Raw genomic sequence first — 7,548 nt, 5'->3', positions numbered from 1 at the left:
ATATTTCTCATATGATTCATAATATACCCAATGTCCACTTTTATCATTACTCGGTCAAGGATAACTTTTAATTGAATCAAGGTATATTAATTCTCGTATAGAAATTAATATAATGACTTCATGTCTAAGGACCATTACATCATTATCACTGTGAGAATTACTTATGACACAACAGACATGTAGAATCTCATATCGGGTCTGTCCAACACCATGTACATATATATATATGCCTGTGTCTTTGACTTTAGTATTATTATACCTATGATCAGTGAGATGTGATCATCAGTCAACAAACACACCAGTCTTAATACATTATTATTGTCCCCTAATAATAATACTCGACCAGGGACCTTTAGGAATATTGATACTATTCTCATATTCTCATTTCTAAGTCACGTACTTAGAGATATAGAATTGCATATCATATTCCAAGGATAATTATTAATCTAACATTTATATCGCAGTAAATTAAGAATTAATAAATTATAAAGGGAATAATCGATTGAACATAAACATTAATAATCCAAATGTCTTAAACTAAAACATCATAGTGTTATCTCTAGGGCACAAACACTAACAGGTTCATGATCTGAGTCATCAATAGGTGGGTCCACAACGTCCTCAACAGGGTCAACCTCCCCCCTAGGATTCATCGGTACTTGACACAATAGGCAAAGTGTTACTAACTTAGAGTCGAAATTCCCTTGAGGGTAAAACTGTCAAGACTACCCATGCAGTCTGACGACGAACTCGACTTGAGTTCTAATTTATTATTATTATTATTATTCTTATGTCTACGTATTTTATCTCCTATATTTTCCAAGATTTGATAACCTAAGGCTCTGATACCAACTCTATGGCGCCCCAAAATCCGGGGTTAGGGACCTAAGAGGCCACGCTATCTTGAATCTTGTTTATGACCCCACACTTATCAACACACACACACACTTAAAGGTTATTGTCTTGGAAATGAACAATTCATTACTAGAGTTTATCAAATCCGCAAGGTGATAGTTATTACAAACCAAAATTAATTAAGTCTTGTCACGGGTGTAACCTTTATTTAAGGTTAGACCGACGGCCAAATATATGTTTCTTCAATATTACCTTACATAAGTCATACTTGTAAATAAGCCAGACTAAAACTAACTGAATACCAATCCATCTTATACGGTCTACCTGTGGTACTGCACCGAACATCCTACGGAACAGCCGGCCGTTTCCTACCCATTTCCTGGCCATGGGTTTCATGATAGGAATCTTGATTCACTGTTGTGTTGTGTTATTTTAAGAAAACAAGTGTGAGCTATAATGCCCAGCATAATAAAGTACAGTATGAAAAGACTGTATAAGAAATTCATATCTGATTATATATATATGTTTATTTAAATAGTTTTTTTGGTGATACACACTCTTTTCCAAAAATAATTCCTTGATTGACTTATTAGTCTCCAAATACCTTAATGGTAAACCCAGCACCTAGGCTTGAGTTACAGAATTGCATCTCAATTCCAATTGGAAGAATATAGGACATTCACTGGAGCTACTGCATATGATGATCAGTCGTAATACATAAATTTGTAACTTTTTCTACTAGTAGAAGGGCGACTTCATTACTCCCAGTTATCACCCTGGCCGCATACGGGCTATGTGTCCCATTATGGGTATACATACACTTCGTAGGTCCCTGACTACATATAGTACTGTCTCCTACGGTACTGGTACTCTCTCCAGTACACGAGGTACTGGATCTCTACCCCTCCCTTGTCTCAAAGAATGCTATCATATCTCTAGAACTCGAACTATATCGAAGTTCCCCAAGCGTTTTTCTTGTTATAGACACAACCTATCTTATATATGTATTTGAAATAATATTCCACAATTGATTTGTGTTTAAGTAAATAGATTAAATCTTAAGTAAATGTTAAATATTTAAAATTTATAAATAAGAATTCGTCTAAGAATACTTTTTCTTTTAATTGAATTTTTAAAATAACATCCATCGTCTAAATAAATAATAAGTTGCGGGAACACGATCTTTTAAAATTATTTAAATAAAAGTTTGAGGTACTTAATACTTCGCGAAGGGATATCGAGTCCCTCGGAATAAAATACTTGCGGACTTTTAATCGTCCAAAACATCTCCGGGATGATTCCCGGTTTATACTTTATAAAAGCTAACTGACTCTCATGATCTACTATAGCGTAAAAATATTCTACGATATATTCATCGCAATCTTAATCGTTATTGATACGTAAAAACTCGTATTTTAATATCATGGCAAATATGGCATTTGTACGAAAACCGTAAACCAATTTTCACAATACAACAATATATAGAACAGGGTTTGTAAACTTGCTTGGGTACTTGGAGGTGGAGGGTGCCCTAGGGTCCGTCCGAAAATCTATAATCATGAACAATTATTGTTCAGTTAGATTCCGTTGGTATTTATCGTTACTTGTACATACGCGATACTTATTATTCATTTACGCGGATGAAGTCACTCTCACTATTCCAATAAGTAAAAGTACTTGTCATATTCGCTTTCTTTTCATAATCCCCGATGTCCATTGGTGTCTTTTACATTTCGTCCATCGGCTCCACTCGCGCTTCTTGAGAATTTATATCGCGCGGTCTCGGCTCCAGTATTTTTATAAAATTGAAAATTCCATATTTTCACTTTAAATTTTTATAAAAATTAATAAACTTCATTTCTTACTCTCTATAAAAATTTTATGATTTTTCAATGTTTTTAAGTCGATCATTTCTATTTTCAAACTTCATAATTCGTAGTAGTTTTTATCGCGTAAATCGTTTTAACTAAAATGGACTAAACTTTTGAATCATAAATCGGAATCAAGCGATTCAAGAGCCTAAAAGATCTTTACACAAAGCTCTATCATTTGAAATTTTTACCTTTCAAGAAATCACAGTTATACATTCTGTACTTTTATAGAAAACTTATGGTTATGTTTCGTTCGTTATATCGATATTATGCTCGCGACTCGAATTTCATTTTTGCTTTAAATCATTAATTAACAACCAACAATCACCATACCATCATCTTAACACTTAATCCTCTCAAGAACATCATGTTCTTGAGGACACAACATCAATCTTAGTAACTAACTAATTAAATATCAAGAAAATAACAAATCAACCATCAAAACTAGGTTTACAACTAAGATCCATAATTTTTTTGAAACTTAAACCTTAAACAAAGTTTGGTTAAGGATTTATACCTTTCTTGAAAGCTTGTAAGGTGTTCTTCTTGATGGATACATCTTGGGGAGGATTGGGTGTGCTTAAGGATCCTAAATAATATCATGAAAATCAAGAAATCAAGAAGTGTTACTATTTGGCACTATTCATCATCACTTTCATGGAATTATTTACCCATCCAAACCTTAATGAAATGCCATAAAAATTTATCTTACCTTATTTTGATATGTAGGAAACTTAGGAATTAATTGGAAGATTTTTCCATGGCTTGAATTTGAGGTTTGAAATTTGATTTCCCTTGGTATAGTAAATGGTCGAAAGGAGCTTGATGAGAGAGAGGGGAGAATTTTTTGTTGCTTGCCTTGGTTTCTTCTTGAAATTATGATGTAATTTTTAGTATATATTCCTAGGATATGAAATCTATCAATATATTTCTAGCTTGGCTAATTTTCAAAATAATATTGCTAGCTTAGGTACTTCCATTACTATTCATTTTACTATTTGCTAGCTAGGTTACTATGCTCATTAGGTTGATTACTATTTAGTTCCTAATTCTTGGTTACTTCCTTACTAGCTATTTTTCATGGTTTTCATGGCTTGATACGTTTAATTTATATGCTTACGTATTCGCGTGGCCGCTTATTCATTTTCGTAATAAATCTTCGTAAGCGGTTCGCGGGGTAAATCCTTTCTTATACGTCCTTTATGCTTTGAAACCTTGTACTTGGGTTTAAATTTGTAGGATTTAGATTCGTAATTGTATTGTGATTCTCGTATTCCTCGATGGTTCGTAGATACGGTCATTTTACAATGTTTATTTTCTTTGAAAACTAATGGCGTTTACATACACTCATTTGGTACGTATAATCACGATATCGAATCAGAAACTAAATTTCCCATGCATAACATAGTGTGGGATTAAAAAATTTCTCCGATTGTCAGGATTACTATTCATCAAACGTTTTACAAAATCTCAAAAATTCGAGTTATTACAAGTTTACAATAAAGTCAGATTGTGCCAATAAATGCTCAATAATTATCTACTTATATATTTAAGATAACTTACAATGCAAACAAGGGACATAATAAAGTTCATTTTAACATGATATAAAGTAGTATCCACAATATATATGAAAGTTGTCACAGTAAAGTACATAACTATTGTTATGGACCAAAAAATATGGAGTATTTAATGTTAGGGTATTCGCTTTGGGGACTATTTGGTTGCTCTCATGTTTTGTGGATGGAATATGTCTTCACAAGATATTTATGTTCTTCGATGAAACTCAACAATCAATCTAAGACGTAGTTTTGAGAATGAGGGGTCAAACTATATATATATATATATAAGAGTCTAAGAATCATACTTGGTGAGAAGATTATAACCTTGAAAGGTGTTCGAGATCTTTCTTTGTTAGAGTCGGTTTCTATGTAGGTTTGGATTTTTTTACCATGAAACATCTTGTATGTCCTTTTTCTAGAATCCTTGTTTATAATGTCAGATTCCCAACTGGATTCAGTGACTTGAAAGTTACATTTTTCAGTTGTTAGACTTTAATTAGGTCTTATGTAATCAACTGTATATTTAGCTTAAGAATTAACCATTAATTTAATGGTAAAATTGAGTTTAAGACCCTTATCTGGGCTTAAGTATTAGGAAAGTAATTCTAAATACATACTTCACAACAATGGGCTCATTAGGCCTTAAACAGATTTAAACCAATTAGATTTACCTCATACTGTTGCCATATACTGTTGCCATAAACTGTTGATAAGTGGCATTTTATACCACTTAGAACGTCTTAAAATGGCTTAAATTGGTGTCTTGAAATCAAGTATTTTGTGTATTTGATGCGTTTTTCTAGTGTTTATGCATTTCAGGGTATTAGTTGCATTTCGGGGGAGGAATCATCAAGAATAAGCCTTGGCATGTGTTCACCATTGCGAGAGGAAAGGAATGGGCAGATTACGGCGAAGAAACGGAGCAAACCTGGATTTTTTCCAGTAGAGGCCTGCGCGCCCGTGCAGCAATGCTGAGCGGCCACGCAGCAATGCTGAGCGGCCGTGCAGCAACCTGCGCGCCCGCGCAGCTATGCTGAGCGGCCGCGCAGGGTCGGGGGAAAAGATAAATTATTTTAGACTTCTACTTCTGTTTGGCTTCCAACTTCTATGTAATCTGAGTTTTATGGGACTATTATATAGGTAGATTTGAGACGTTTTCACAGAGAGTATTAAAGAGATTATGTTTTAGATTGTGTTTTACGCAAGAAGCGAAGGAGATAAGGAAGAAGACCGATTTAGCACACCGCAACGAAGAGGAAGCATATATTCTTGTGATTCTTGTTTCGTTGTAACGTTGGATGCTAGTTTTCTTGCTTTGACTTATTTACTCTTGTGACGTACTCTGTTTTAATATAATTAGTTTAGTTATTATTTTCTTGTGTTTGTTTATCATGATTTCATATGAACCCATGATGGCGATAAGTTCTATTATGGGCTAATCGTGATCATGGGGTTGCAACGGATTTATTATGGAATTCTTTAGTTAATTGTTTAATACTTTAGTGTGTGATGATTGCATGATATCTAGTATTGGTTGTGCGTATTCGTCTTATGTGCGTCGCGAACATATAAGATAGGGTGTTAATCTCTTGTGAAGCGACGGTGGATCTTGAGATTTAGAACTTGCCATGCTAGCATAGGTTCATGTACGTTGAGCATGATTAGTGGGTAACTCTAACAGTTTTATTTGCCCTATGTAATCAAAAGGAATAACTTGAGCTTAAATCGTTGTGTTGTCAATTTCTGTAGACATATAGGAACTCAACATAATTGATGACTATTCAACTTCTATCTTAATTGTGGATGCTTGGTAGAATGGTATTAGTACAATGAAAGTTGGCTTTTATCAGTTTTGTGTTATTCGATTAATATCATCACTGTCACATGCTAAAGGTAATAACAATGGCTATAGAAGGAAGTAATAATGAAGTTATGATCTCATGAGTGTTTTATTATTGATAAATTGAAGTGTTAGTTAAGTGGTTAATTAAGTAGTTAATTATAGTTAATATTTAATCAACAATTTTAAGTGTTATTATCTTAACATTGAGAAGTAATCATACATTGGTGAGTGAGTTTAATTAGACAGTACTTTAGTCTGAGTCTCTGAGGGAACGAACTTGAAAGTATTCTATATTACTTGCGAACGCGTATACTTGCGTGAATATTAGCGCGTGTTTTCGCCCTAACAAGTTTTTGGCGCCGCTGCCGGGGACTCGACGTATTTGTTTAGTTTATGTACTTACCATCATTGGTCATTAGGACTCAGTGATTAGGACGTAGTAGTTACTTACTCTTTTCGGTTGTGTTTCAGGTACTTTAGCAAGCGTTTATGCAAACTCGTTCTCGTACTCGCAAGAGGACTTTAGATACAGCTGAGGAGACAGACGCAGTTCTTGATATTCTGGAGAAATTAGATTTTGAGGATTCGGATTCAGGAACTGAGCAGAAAAAACCAGTAAACATGGGAGATCGTATTGATCAAGCTGATCCAGCTCTTATGGATTTTTCTCGGCCAAAAATTGATGACATTCAGTCAAGCATCCTTCATCCGGCTATTCAAGCTAACACCTTTGAAATCAAGCCGGGCACTATTCAGATGGTGCAGAATTCTGTTTCTTTTGGAGGAGCGGCAACTGAAGACCCCAACATGCACATAAGGAATTTTGTCGAGATCTGCAGCACTTTTAAGTATAATGGCATGACTGATGAGGCTATCAAGTTGAGGCTTTTCCCATTCTCACTGAGGGATAAGGCTAAAGACTGGTTACATTCTGAACCAGCTGGGTCCATCACTACGTGGCAAGATCTTGCGCAAAAGTTTCTGGTGAAGTTTTATCCAATGGCAAAGACTGCTGCTATGAGGAGTGCTCTTACTCAGTTTGCGCAACAACCTACAGAATCTATGTGCGAGGCTTGGGAACGCTACAAGGAAATGTTGAGAAAATGTCCACATCATGGAATGCCGGATTGGATGGTGACCACTGGTTTCTATAATGGTTTGGGGGCCCAATCTCGGCCCATGCTCGATGCAGCAGCTGGAGGAGCCTTATGGGCTAAAATTTATACTAAGGCGTATAATCTTATAGAGACGATGGCTGTAAATGAGCATCAAAACCCAACTCAGAGGATGACGTCAGGCAAGGTAGCAGGTATTCTGGAAGTTGATGCAGCCACCGCTATTGCAGCCCAGCTCCAAGCGCTATCAATGAAGGTTGATTCTCTGGCTACATATGGAGTTAATCAAATAGCTATGGTTTGTG

At 35.2% G+C, this 7,548-nt stretch overlaps 1 non-coding gene across 1 annotated transcript; it reads right to left on the bottom strand.

Moving 5' to 3' along the window:
- Positions 1 to 7,142: 7,142 nt before the first annotated feature.
- On the bottom strand, positions 7,143 to 7,249 carry LOC141698959 (small nucleolar RNA R71). The gene has a single exon (XR_012565453.1). It is a non-coding gene; the product is annotated as a small nucleolar RNA R71 (small nucleolar RNA).
- Between the last annotated feature and the right edge of the window lie 299 nt (positions 7,250 to 7,548).

The sequence above is a fragment of the Apium graveolens genome, chromosome 11 (genome assembly GCF_009905375.1).
Source record: "Apium graveolens cultivar Ventura chromosome 11, ASM990537v1, whole genome shotgun sequence".
NCBI lineage: Eukaryota > Viridiplantae > Streptophyta > Magnoliopsida > Apiales > Apiaceae > Apium > Apium graveolens.
This window is presented reverse-complemented; position numbering and strand designations above follow the sequence as displayed.